The 14,398-nt window shown below is 41.0% G+C and overlaps 1 protein-coding gene across 1 annotated transcript in view; it reads right to left on the bottom strand.

Annotated features, from left to right (window-relative positions):
* Tmem150c (transmembrane protein 150C) overlaps positions 1 to 14,398 on the bottom strand; it is a 64,784-nt gene that overhangs the window by 23,088 nt on the left and 27,298 nt on the right. The window lies entirely within an intron of this gene.

The raw sequence follows: 14,398 nt of genomic DNA, 5'->3' as shown, positions 1-14,398 counted from the left end.
GGGCACTCAACTACTGAGCCACATCCGTAGCCCTTTTTGAATTTTATTTAGAGACAGGATCTTGTTGAGTTGCTTAGTTGCTAAGTTGCTGAGGCTGGCTTTGAACTCTCAATCCTCCTGCCTCAGCCTCCCAAGCCACTTGGATTATGGGTGTGTGCCATGGTGCCCAACTGTGTCTCAATTTCTTGATCAGTAAAGAGTGAATAGTAATGGTACCTACCTCGTGGGGTTTTTATGAAAACTGAAAATATAATGAAAACACTCAGAATAGTGCCTAGCCTACAGATGGCCTTTCAATAAATGTTAACTATACTCACACACCATATAACGACATTTTTGTCAATGACAAACCTCATATGATTGTGGTCCCCTAAGGTTACATTGCCTAGTGACACTGTAGCCATCTTAGTTTGTATAAGTACACTCCCCCGTGTCCCATAGGAGGAAATCACCTAATGACAGTCTTCTCAGAAGTATCCCCATTACACGGCACATGACTGTATTCTCCACTGAAAATGCTATTTGGTATTGTCAGTGGTCTTTTTTTTTTTTTTTGTAATTTATCAGGAAATAAGCTCCCTGGCACAGTAATTTTTCATTGTGTTCTCAGGGCCAGCTGGAATGGAGCAGAAAAGATTAACAAGCCACCCACTAATGACCAGGACTGTCACAGTATCTATGAACCAAGAGCCTTCTGGGAATCTTCGCCATGTGTGTCATGGGAAAATGTGAAGGCCTTATATTATGTTTAATTCACTTGCAATTATAAGTGGTAATGACAAGGACTATTTGTTTTGTTTTTTTTCCCTAAAATGTTTACAGACTCTTGGATAGAAATAACACGTGGAAATATGCACTACAACCAACAAATAAGTCATACTCCTTCTGCTAACAGTTATAATTTTGTTTTCACTATATCCTAAGTTTTGGAAGGCCCAATAATCAGGTGCCCTTATATATCAGCAGATATAAAACTATTCAATATATAAGGTCGACCAATGCTCTATCCACACCCCAGCAATATTTCTCATGAGCCCTGGCAAAAAAAAAAAAAAATATATTAGTAAAGGATTTCTGTAAAATGTTACCACTCCCAAAGAATACAATTTCTAATTAGAACCAATGGTGATTGGTTTTTTTCCCCAATCTCTTTTGATTTCTAAAAGCAATTACCTTTAGTTAATTGACAGATGACTACAGGGATCCTTTGATATTAGTGGCCCAACAGATTCTTTTTCTTAGAATAGATGGAACAGAATGTCCCAACATCATTCACAGAATAATTCCAGAAGGAACTCCCTTCTAGTATTTAATTTAATATGATATTAAAATTTCTATGCTAAGATAAAAATACTGCTCATATATGATACATAAAATTGCCAACCAAACAGTCATTTGTCTTTCTCCTAGCTAACAGAAATCTAATTTTCTTGAGGTCATCAATGGGCTCAGCCCAAGGATGCAGGTCATGATTGGTTAAGGCAGGCATGGTTGTCTCATTTTTCTTTGACAGGTACCATTCCAGATGACCTTGCACCTGGCCAATGAGATATGAAGGAAAGTCCACTGACTTGAGCAAAACCTTGAAGGGTTTGCATCCCTGATAATGGGAAGCCTCTCCCACCTACCATCCTCCTTTCCTACTTGGGTTGATGTAGTAGAAACAAGTATTTAGTGCTATAGTAAGCCATGATATGTCCATGAGACAATAAGCATGAAGACCCAAAGCCAACATACAGAGGATGGTAGAGCAGACGGTGGAAAGAATGAGTCCCTCATAACATGATTAAAGACACTTCACCAATTCCCAGTGCTGCCATCCTCCAAACTTCTTATAATGTAAATCAATTAAAAGTCTTTATTGCTTTATTACTATAAGCTAGTATAGCAGTAAAATCCACTCTTCCTTCTTCCATTATAAATTGCCAAAATGGCCACTCAACTATATTAGCAGCCTCCCTTGAAAATGTGTCCCTGTGAGTAATTCTCTGCAAGGATTATGAGTAGAGATACATGTGATATTAGTGTTGTGTTATATAGAAAAATGTCCCTATTTTCTAGAGATACATACCAAAGTATTTAGGGATCAACTGCCATGATATAAAACTTAATAATTTTTTATCAAAAGGGTGATTTAGAAATAAAGTGGGGATGGCTATATAACACTGTGAGTACAATTAATTTATACACTTAAAATGGTTAAAATGGAAAATTTTTAAAGTATATTTCACCACAGTAAAGAAGTTTTTAAAAAAACCTATTCATCAAAAGTAAGATGTTTGTGAATGCTATCATAAAAAATAACAAATGTTGGCAAGGATGTGGAGAAATCAGAACTGTTATTCAGTATTGCTAGGAATGTAACATAGTGTAGCTATTATAGAAAATGGTCAGGAAGTTCCTCAAAAATTTAGAAACAGAATTATTATATGATGCAGAAATTCCACTCTGGGGTGTACAACCATAAGAATAGAAAGTGAGAACTTGAACAGATCCATGTTTATAGCAACATTATTCACAATAGCCAAAAGGTAGAAATAACCCAAGTGTCATCAATGGATGAATGGATGAACTAAATATGGCACACACATATTAAGGAATATCATTCAGCCTTAAAAAGGAAGGAAATTCTGACATGTGCTACAACATGGATGAACCTTAACAACAGTATAAGGTTCTATATGTCCTTATATAGAAGGATATATGCTATATGAAATAGGCCATTCACAAAAAGATAAATATTGTATGATGCTGCTTATATAAGGTATCGAAAGTAGTCAAAATCAATAAAGACAGAAAGTAGAATGGAGGTTGCCAGGTGTTGGCTATGGGGTGGGCAATGAGGAGTTACTATTTAATGAGTACAGAGTTTTATTTTTTGCCATTGAAGCGCACAATTAAAATGGTAAAGATCCTAAATTTTATGTTAGGATATTTGGCCACCACCAAAAAAAAAAAAAAAAACCAAAAAAGAATACACATATAGAAAATGAATTATAAAAAATTAGTCTGTACCAACAAAGTCTCTTGATCCTTAAAAAAAAAAAAAAACTACCACCTTACCTAATTTGGAAAGCAGATCACATTCCTATTAAGTCCTACAACTAAACTTATTTGCAAAGAGAGATACAAAAGAATTTAGAAATGTGGGGCCTTGATGGGTTGGAAAAAGCCAACGACTTCTATACCTCAAACAGTCCGAGATTAGAGATGAGAATATGGTGTTGCTCTACTAGAGTTTGGATCTGGAATGCCCCACAAAGCTCAGGTGTTGAAGCTTGGTCCCCACTGCAGCAATGTCCAGAGGTGGGGCTTTCAGAAAATGACTGGATCATAAGAGCTCTGACCTCACCAGTGAGTTGACCCACTGATAGTGAAATGGACGACTGGGAGGTAGTGGAAACTATAGGCAGGTGGGGTATGGTTGGAGAAAGTAGGTAGGTCATTGGGGGCATATTCTCGGGGACTCTTATCTTGTCCTTGGCCCTTTCCTCACTCTCTGCTTCCCATCTGCTATGTTCTGGAAAGCTTTGCACTGCCATGCCCTTCTGCCAACATGTTCTGCTTAATTTCCAGCCCAAGGCCATGGAGCCAACTGACCATGAACTCAAAGCTCTGAAACATGAGCCAAAATAAGCTTTTCCTCCTTTAAGTTGTTGGTGTCAGGTATTTTGGTCACAACGATGAAAAGCTAACACACTATCCCTCCCAAGCGTGCTATTTCATAGCCTTCAATACAGCTGTCCTGCAATTGAGAGAGGGAATATGGAGGGCAAGTATGCACAGGAGTAAAGCAGGCAGAAGATCTTGAAAAGAACACTGGGGAGGGCTGGGGGTGTGGCTCAAGCGGTAGTGCACTCGCCTGGCATGTGTGCGGCCCGGGTTCGATCCTCAGCACCACATACAAACGAAGATGTTGTGTCTGCCGAAAATTAAAAAATAAATATTAAAAATTCTCTCTCTCTCTCTCTCTCTCTCTCTCTCTTAAAAAAAAAAAAAGAACACTGGGGAGATCACTGGCATGTGTACCAGCTGGAAGTGAGTAGAAGCCAAGTGAGCTCCTGAGACAGCTGTGTTAGCAAAGGGACCACAGCCAAGCCAATAATACCTATGGCTGCCTACTCTCTATACTCTCCGAGTCCCACATTGGCACCAGCAGACAGTGGGCTGCAAAGTGGGGTGTGAGTAGAAGGGGAGATAACTTGCCTTTCAGTTCCAGGTGGGGAGGCCATTAGGAACCACGTCTGACCCTCATGGCAAAGAGGGTGTGTATAACCCAGAGACCATGGGCTTTTTAGGTGGGTCATTTACTGGATAGGGCTTTGTTTGTGTCCTGAAATAAAGCCAGTTTGTTCTATGGGTAGGTAGGAAATAGGGCATTCACTGATAGTTGGTAGCTGGAGAGGCTAACTATGACAAAGACTGCTATCTGTGAAAAACCCATTCTCCCCTTCTTCTATTGTGATAGAAGAACAGCTAGATATATAGCTGCCTAGCTATGACACTCCCTGGCTCCTCTATGCTGGGACTTAGCCACATGATTCAGTTCTTGCCATGTGACTAAATTCTTGCCAATGGAATGTGAGCAAGAGGGATATGTGCCACTTACTAGCTTGGGACACATGTCTCTCAAACATTTACTCCCTATGGACTGAAATAGCAATGACCAAAAGACAGAACCTATGTTGTAGATGCTAGGAACGTAACATGGTGTAGCCATTGTGGAAAACAGTCAGGAAGTTCCTCAAAAATTTAGAATTATTATATGATGCAGAAATTCCACTCTGGGGTATACAATCCCAGCTGCCATTAGCTTCTTCTCCCATAACGACATGGAAAATATCCACCCTAAACTAGTACATGACCTAAATAAATAAATAAACAGACTTTAGTTTTAAACCACATTATTGTTGGATTTCTTGTTACAGGAGCTTAACCTTTTACTCAGGCTAATACATTCATATATTCTACAAACTGAAGTCCAAAATATCTTATCTGATAACTCACCCCATTTCCTATCAAAATGACGAAGTCTCTCTGACCATAAGCTACTTGAGAGACACCTTGATTCTTTTTGTCTCTGTCTTTAATGATTATTTTGAGACATGGTTTCACTAAGCTGCCCAGGCTGGCCTTAAACTTGCAATCCTCCTGCCTCGGTCTCTAGGATAGCTGAGATTACAGGTGTGTGCAGTGGCACCCAGCTGAGACATACCTTGATTCTTAGATGACACTCATTTAATAGAACTCTGCCCTGGAAATCAGGTAATACTCAAGAGCCAAGGGTAACAAAGTAACTTCCCTCAGTCTGTGGAAGAATTAAGGCCAGGGAATGGCTTCCTTACTTAGCAGTGGCCAATCCTTGATACACAGAATTGATAACAAAGATTTTATAAATAAACACATATATCTTACCCCTAAAGATTTAGTTATATTTTATAACTCCTGAGCAAAATGAGTATTCACAGTATCCTTGGAGGTATAAAAAACATGGGATACCATTACTGGTTTTGTTTTACAGATGACAATGAGGTGATTGGTCTTGACATGCCTGAATCAGCAGTTCTAAAGAATCTTTTCTAGTCCTTTTGCAATATGCAATTATTTCATGTTCCTTCCTATTCCTAAGGCAAGAAACAAAACAAAAACCTGTAAAGCAATCTGACCACAATCTCACTGAAAATAAGATCCCTGAGCCTGGATGCCCTGGTCCACAGCTTTGAAACAGCATCACAGCATCTGGCCCTTGGTGCCAGCTCCTAGTGCCAGACCCAGCGGCGAGCCCTCAAGATGCTGGCTCTGTCCGGCTAGCTTTGACATCAACACCTCAGGCCTAGTTCAGTGTTGAGAAACAACAAACAGGAAACAAACCAGAGAGAAAGAAGAAATGCCCCACCCAAACCCCCAGAGGACAGATAGGCCAAGTAAGTCCAAGAGATCTGAGAAGCAAATTTATATGGAATCTTATGTGGCTGATGGTTGAAGGCCAAGACCAAGAAATGCCAGGCTAATGCATGTGACTATCAAGCCCCAAACACTGAACCTGTATCTCCCCATCAAACAAGCTGGGAGTGTTATACCATAGGTGATGATTAAAACAGTCATTCTTCTACACCCCACTATAATGGGGACTCAGAATGCAGCAGGACCCATGTGCACGTGTCCTTGATCCAGAGTCTCTGGCTTCATATGAAGGCACTGCTCTGTGGTAGCTTTGAGATGTTGTGCAAATCACTTAACCTCACTAAGCCTCAATTTTCTCATCTGCAGAAGGGTTCATAAGAATACCTATTCTTTTAGGCTGCAATGAAGACAAGAATTAACACACATAAGACTCTTTGATGAGCATATGACAAGCACATGTAACTGGAAGCTACTATTATAAATGCATGCATTAATATCGCTGATGCCCATTCCATTTGTGGTTCAGGGAAAAAAGGTAGAAATGCAGATTTATTCCAATTTAACGATGACTAGTTAGGAATTCAATGAGGAATCTGAAAGAGAAAGTAAAACAGGCTTTCAGGGTTCTCTTGGAGAAGCAGAGTCTGATGACCTTGTTTAAAAAAAAATCCTTCCAATAGTTTCTAAGAAATTACTTTATGCTGATGACTTCTCCGAAAGGACAAAAAAACACATGAAATATAGTAGACCCGAGGTTGCTTGCTGGAGTTCAGACAGATGCTGAAGAAGGCTGTACATCATCCTGCATCCTTCCCCCAGCTAGAAGAACTAATCAACAACTCAGAACCCAAACTCCCCTGAACACACAGAGCCACTACATCACCAGAATGACAAACAGCCAAACAAGGGACTTGTAAAATGCAGTTAACTGCCTGATGCCTGTTCTTCTGAAGCCAATGAGCATTCCACACACCTGGTGAAAGGTGATCTGATGCAGTTTCTCCCTTCATACAGTACGCTGTACCAAAAACAGCTCAGAATAGACCTCGTCAATGGTCAGCCCTCCCTATCATCCCCAAATCCTCCCCCATTCATCACAGATGATGTGATTTTATGCTAATTTTAAGCACTCAGAAGGCCTCAGGTTATGAATAAGAGTGTGTCCATAGAATTAGGGCCTTTCTCATGCTAGGCCATTGCTACCATTGGGCTACATCCCCAGCCCAATATGGTTAATTTTAGATGTCAACTTAATGGGGCCAAAGCATACTCAGATAACAGACAAATCTTTATTTTTGTATGTGTCTGTGAGGGTGATTCTGGCAAGATTAGCATTAGAATGAGTATTCTAAGTCAAGTCACCCAACCTCACTAAAATCTGTTCTCACTAATGCGCTGTGGCAGTGTCCAATCTGCTGAGAGTCCAAATAGAACAAAAACAGGTCGGGGAAGGGTGAGCTCTCTCCTCGAGCTGGGACATTCATCTCCTGCCCTTGGAGATCAATGTTTTTATTCCAGCATTAACACCAGTGGCCTTCCCAGGTTCTCAGGCCTTCAGACTCAGACTGAATATCACCACTGGCTCTCCTGGGTCTCCAGTGGCACTTCTAACCTCCATAACTGCCTGAGCCAATAACAAAACTCCTGTCTCCTGTTGGTTCTGTTTCTCTGGAAAATTCTGACTCATACAATCATCACTGAGATGTCTTCTCAGTTAGTTAATGAAGTCAAGTATATAGCTCTATGACACATCCTCACAGGGACTTCCAGGTGTGCTGCTAAGAGGACTGGCAATTTTCCACTCTCCTTCAAAGAGTAGGAAACATCCAGCTCCGATGGCTGAGGCCGGAGGATTGAAAATTCAAAGCCAGCCTCAGCAACTTATGGAGGCCCTAAGCAACTCAGTGAGACCTTGACTCTAAATAAAATAGAAAAAAGGGCTGGGGATGTGGCTCAGTGGTAAAGCATCCCTGGGTTTAATCCCTGGTACCAAAAAAAAAAAAAAGTAGGAAACATGATCAGTACACAGCATACATAGCAGCTAGCAGGAAATCGAACTCTAAACTGCTCTCTGCATTGGGCCCTGGCTGCCATGCCCCTCAGTGGCTCTCTAAAGGGTCTACTTGGTCCGGAGCTACTTCCACTGGGCATGCTCTCCAAACCATCCCTTTTCATTACCTCCTACGCCAGTTTGCCTCGTTGGTCCCTTTCTATTTCCCTCTGAAGGTAATTATACATTGATACCTCTCTCTTTTAGGTAGAAGGGAAGAGCAGGGTGTGAGCGGGGGAATCATCTCCTGTGACACCTATATAGACACCCTGAGTTCTTCCCCTTCACTCCTTATACTGTACCTAGACCATCAGGCTCTTCAGCACTGTGGTTGGCTGCCTGGTTTCTACATTGTGGCACTGTTGTAGTAGCCCACTACCACCTGCCACCTGCCTGTGCTTCTTCCTTTCCAGCTACAGAACGTGCACCATTCACCCTTAAAGCAGCATTACAGACTTTGTAGAGTACCAAGAACACTAATTGTAGCATATGATCTGCATCCTCAAATTAGTTAAACTCTGTAATTGGCTTGTGCCTGAAATGATTAGATTGTGAGGGCTATGACTTAATCAGTCCCTCCCAGTTTGAATGGACCGACTGGGTGGTAACTGTAGGCCGGTGGGGAGTGGCTGGAGGAGGTGGGTCACTGGGCGCATCCTCTGGAAGGGGACCCCCATTCCCTCTCTTTTTTGCTTCCTGGCTGCTATGAGCTGAGCAGTTTTCCTCTGCCACTGTCCTTGTGCCATGATGTTCTACCTCACCTTGAGCCCAGAGCAAAGGAGTCAGTCAACCAGGGACTAAACTTCTGAAACTGTGAGCCAAAATAAACTTTTCTTCCTCTAAATTGTTCTTGTCAGGTATTTTGGTCACAGCAACGAGAAGCTGACTAACACAGCAATTCAAAAAACAGACAGATGGGATTATATCAAGCCAAAAAGCTCCTGCACAGCGATCAATTGACAGAGTACACAGACAGAACAGGAAAAAAATATGTGCAAACTATACATCTGTCAAGGGGTTAATATGCAGAATATAGGAGGGACTCAAAATAAAATTTTTTAAAAAAAGAGGTCAATTTTAAAAATGGGTAATAGAGCTGGAGATACAGTTCAGTGGTAGACTGCTTGCCTACCATGTGCTCTGGATTCAATCACCAGCACAGCAAAAAATAAAATAAAAAGCAATATACTTAAATACACCTATCTCAAAAGAAATATGAAAAAAAATGCTTAACATTGAGGATGGGAAAAGGCTGATCAATAGGTAGGGTAGTGAGTGATAGGACAGATCAGTTCTGGTCACACATAGGGTGAAGATGGTGATGGGGGGAGATAATGATTGTACTGTATACTTCAAAAACTAGGAGAAAGAATTCTGCATTTCATCATGAAGAAATGACAAATGTTTGAGGTGATAGATGATAATTTTAAGTTAATATATAAAACATAAAAATTGTTAAAAATACCTATCAGTTTAAAAAAAATTTAAAGAATAGCAATTTGCCAAACTAATCTTGCTTAAAAAAAATCCTCCTCCTATGTATTGCTCTAAATCTATTTACTATCTCATCTTTTGGCCTATAATTCAGTTTTCTATGTGGAATTACTCACAAGAAAAGATTTTCCTAAGCAAACAATTAATATTACTTTATCCCCATTGTGAATAGTTTTCTGTTCCAGATTATCAGTCAGTCTTATGACTTTGTTATTGTGCATGAAGAAAGCTGCCTATCTGAGGGCTTAGACCTTAACTTGGGAAGACTGATGGGTGACATCACCCTGCATAAGTCAGCTCTGCTCTTTGACTTCATACACACATTGAGGGCAGGGGCCTGGTCTTAGAAAGTTTTATTCCCTTCATATCAGCAAGACTTGTGGATTGTATATACACATGGGATTAAAAATTGGGAAGTAAAATTCCTAGCAATGCCACACCCTAAACAGTTACTTTTAATAGTTAAATATGTATTATCTCAGGCTTTTTTTCCTTAAGTATATAAATTTTCCCAAATGTGATTTTTTGTTTGTTTGTTTTGGTTTGTTTTGTATCAGGGATTGAACCCAGAGGGACTTAACCACTGAGCCACATCACCAGCTCCTTTATTCTATTTTTTATTTTGAGAGGGTCTCACTAAGTTGCTTAGGGCCATGTTTAATGGCCTTAATGTTTATATGTCAGGACTCATGCTGTCCTCTTGATCTTGCTCCCCAACCTGCTCTGCCCACAGCCTCCCTTTCTCCATTAATGGTGGTTCTCATGTTAAAAGCAACAGGATCATCTTAGACCCCTCAGTTTTTTGCACACCTTACAGTCAATGGACCAGGAAATCTTGAACCAAACTTGATCCCAAACCTAATCACTTCTCACCATAGCAGCTAGAGAGGAGATGCTTTTAAAAAACAAATCAGATTATGCTTTTTTCTCCCCCCGCCCCTTGCAGTTCTGGGCTTTGAAGACCCAGGGTCCTATATGTGCCAGCCAAGCACTGAGCTAAATTCCCATTCATTCATTCATTTAGAAACAGGGTCTTGCTAAGTTGCCCAGGCTGGTGTCAGATTTGCAATTCTCCTGCCTTAGCCCACAGAGTAGCTGGCTTCACAGGTGTGTTGCCACCACACCTGGTGATCATGTCATTCTTTAGCACAATACCCTGCCAAGCCTCTACCTCAAAAGCACACACCCGTTCCCCTCCGACTCTGCCCACTGCAGTCCTCTGGCTCTGGCCACTCCAGCCTCTTTGCAGTCTTTAACTCTAGCATTTCTTGAGCTGCATGTGTGTTGTATTACCCCTTTACAGAACTGTTGCCTCTTAGAAATGCACAAGGCTCTGTTTTGGTGAACTTTTTTTGCTGCTGTGACCAAAAGATATGACAGGAACTATTAGAGGAGGGAAATTTTATTTGGTGGCTCATGTTTTCAGAGGTCTTAGTCCATAGATGGCTGACTCCATTCTTTAGGGCCCTGAGGTGAGGCAAAACATCATGGCAGAGAGTGTGGTGCAGGAAAGCTGCTCAGGACACTGCACCAGAAAAAAGAGAGAGACTCCCCTCATCAGGTACAAAATGATAACCTCAGGGACACACCTTCTCCAGCAACACCCTACCTGCCTACAGCTACCACTCAGTTCATCCCTGTTAGGGAATCACTGGATTCATTAGGTTAAGACACTCACAACCCAATCATTTCACCTCTAAACTTCCTTGCATTATCTCACACATGAGCTCTGGGGGGATACCTCATACCTAAACCATAACAGCTGTTTCCTCACCTCTGTGAGTCTTTGCCAAAATGGTCCCTCCCTGGCAGGGAGCCCTCCTGAACACACCATTTAAAATTACTCTCATCCCTTACCCCCAGAATTCCCTTGGTCACCCTGCTGTATTTTTATCCAGAGCACATAGTCCTATATTTTATCTATTTGTTTTATTCGCTGGCTTTCTTCTTTCACTAAATGTAAGTTCCACAAGGGTAAGGCCTTTTATCTTTTGTTCTCTGCTTTATACCCAGTGTCTAGATCAAAGCCATGCCCATAGTAAGGTGCTCCATAAATATCTGGTGAAGAGTGTACTGTTGGAGTCTGTAAACAAGTCAGGATGGCTCCTGGCATTTTGCCAGAGGGAGTGGTTTGTGGGGTGGTGCCAGAGAGCCATTAAGTGTGGAGATTCCTTACTGGTTGACTGTTGTATCTAGTTTATGTTAATTAAGATAAGCTGTGTGGAATGTATAAATACCCCTGTTGTCCTACAATAAACGGCTCCTACTCCTGCTGTATCAATCTACACAAGTTGTTCGTCACCCCCTCGGTTATTTTGCTGCAGCCAGACTGCGGCAGTGTACAACCAGAGATATGAAAAACTGTGCTGTATATGTGTAGTATGAATTGTAATGCATCCTGTTATCATACATAACAAATTAAAATTTTTAAAAATGAAAAAAAAATCTGGTAAAGAATAAATTAAAGGTGCTGCTCCAAAAAAAAAAATGGAAAATAGATGATGATAAAAAGCAGAAGCCTTGGTTTAAGGAAACATAAATATGAATGCAAGTAACAAGAGTATAAGGAACACGTGATGATAACGATATGTACACTGAACACAGAGACCTATGCTTACACTATAGTAAGGGTGACTAATTCCAATTATGGCGATGGAAAGGGCAAGAGAGACTGACTTTTGAGCTGGGCCTTTGATAACGAGCACAACTGCAAGATGCCAGAAGGGAAAGGAAGGCCACCAGCAAGAAAAATTACATGAAAAGGAAATGCAAAATATTTGTGGAGTAGAGTAAGTGGTGACACCAGGGGGCCAATGCCTGGACATTTGTTTGAGATGGGAAGTGGGAGGTGGTTGTGGGGCCTGCACAGCATACATAGGAAGGGGACTTGCGGGTGTACATTCCTGGGTCATGGGAGTGCCTAAGGTCCCTTTGTTAGTGACAGGGTAAAGATGGTGCTTTGGAGGTTAAATTTGTAGTTGCTTATAGGAGTCTCCAAAAACGCAAGACATCAGAAACAGGTTAGGAGGCCACAGGAAGGACTGATATCCATACGCTATACCTTGGGGGCTCTCTGGTCTGGAATGGTGAGCCAAACTGGCTATGGCCTGTTCTTATACTCTCACCAAAATCTACAACTGGCCAAACTGAAATAATATGGAGAACCCAAAACATTGACTATTGTCGAAATGACTTTTGACATAATGAGAGCAAATTCCAATAAAACATCACAGGGCATAGACTGGAAATCAGTTAGGGGTCAGCAGCACTCACAGCTTTATTTCCCACTAAGTTAAATGATAGATTTACAAAGGTAAAGAGATTTAAAAAGGTAAAGGTTTATTTAGGATATGAGTATTTGAGAGCATGAGATCAAAAGTGTGCTGCCATGAAAGGTATGAGATAGCCAACTGTGTGGCCCTTAAGATCTACATAATGATTAAAGCATCAGAGGAAGAGGAGGTGTTTAAAAATATTCACTGATACTTGTGAAAAGACAGTGGCGCAGAGTTTATTCGGGACTATGGCAACTGATACAAGCATCCATGGGATTTGCAGCTGGGGAGAGAGACTGGACTCAAAAGCACTGACAAGTGTGAATCAAGAGCCAAGGAACAGAATGGGCCAGTGGGTGGAAAATGACGAAGAGGAGAGACCAGGGGAGAGGGAGGATTAAGACTAAACCCACCTAGAGAATTCTCAGTGCAGACAGACAGGGGTGATCAGGTATCAGCTGGGGGTGGTACAGAATGAGGAAGCTGTCAGTTGTCCAGGATAGGGTATTCTTAGCGGGCACACATACACACCTTAAATTGACTTAGCAGGGTTCTTCTTTTTTTTTTTTTTTTAACTTTTTTCTTTTTTTAACTTTTCTTTCTTTTTCTAACAACTTAAATTTATTTTTATGTGGTGCTGAGGATCAAACCCAGGGCCTCACATGTGTTAGGCAAGTGCTCTAACACCTGAGCCACAACCCCAGCCCAGCACGGTTCTTGATAAACCTGGATTTCATAAAGCACACAGATGGGCCTAAATGGAGGTTCAGGAGGCTGAATGAAGTTTGGCCAAGCAAAGAACCATTGTCCGAGGATAGGGTCTAAATAGCCTACTTTATTAAAACACAACTACCAACATGATCATAATTAGAGTGTAGAATCTAAGGTTATCCCAAATCATTTTTTTCTTTTTTTGCAAAGCCAAAAATTCTAGTTTTTTTCTTTCTTCATAGAAAATAATTGTACATTTAGATTCTATACCTTTCTAAAGAGATGTTTCTGGGGAACCCTGAATTTCATCCTTTAGCTATAAATGACTAGTCTATATCCTTTAAATCCCAAATTACTTGCAGCTTTCTCTGGTTCCTTCAGAAAAATGTCAGGTAAGATATTGTTTTATTATTCTTTCTTTTGTTGTTGTTGTTGTTGCTGTTTCAGACCTGGGGATGGAATCCAGTGGTGCTTTACCATTAAACTACATTTCCAGCCCCACTTTTTAATTTTGAGACAGGGTCTTGCTAAGTTGCTGAGGTGGGCCTCAAACTTGCTTCCCTCCTGCCTCAGCCTCCCACATTACTGGGTTTACAGGCATGTGCACCATGCTTGGTTTATTCTTTCCTTCTTACTTTATACACAATACCCTCCAAAAAAGGGATATATTTTCATTCATGGGACAAATAAATATTTAACAAGAGTTAACACAGGCCTACCCTGGACAGTGGGGAAGGTACAATATGAAGAAGGTAAGAACTCTGTCCTCCAAATATCTACAGGAGAATACAGACACAGTTACAAAATCACCAAAGTAAAGGCAGAAACTGTCCTAAAATAAATAAGCTCTACAAAGCCCAAAGCAAGCCCTGTGTGATCCCACCTGAGGAAGCTGGGCAGAGATGAAGAAGAGGAGGAGACATGTAAGATGATCAGGGAGAAATTCACCAGGAAGCTAAGGAGA

This window comes from Marmota marmota, unplaced genomic scaffold (genome assembly GCF_001458135.2).
Source record: "Marmota marmota marmota unplaced genomic scaffold, marMar, whole genome shotgun sequence".
In the NCBI taxonomy this organism is placed as follows: Eukaryota; Metazoa; Chordata; class Mammalia; order Rodentia; family Sciuridae; genus Marmota; species Marmota marmota.
Note: the sequence above shows the minus strand (reverse complement) of the source record. Positions and strands in the feature narration are given on the sequence as shown.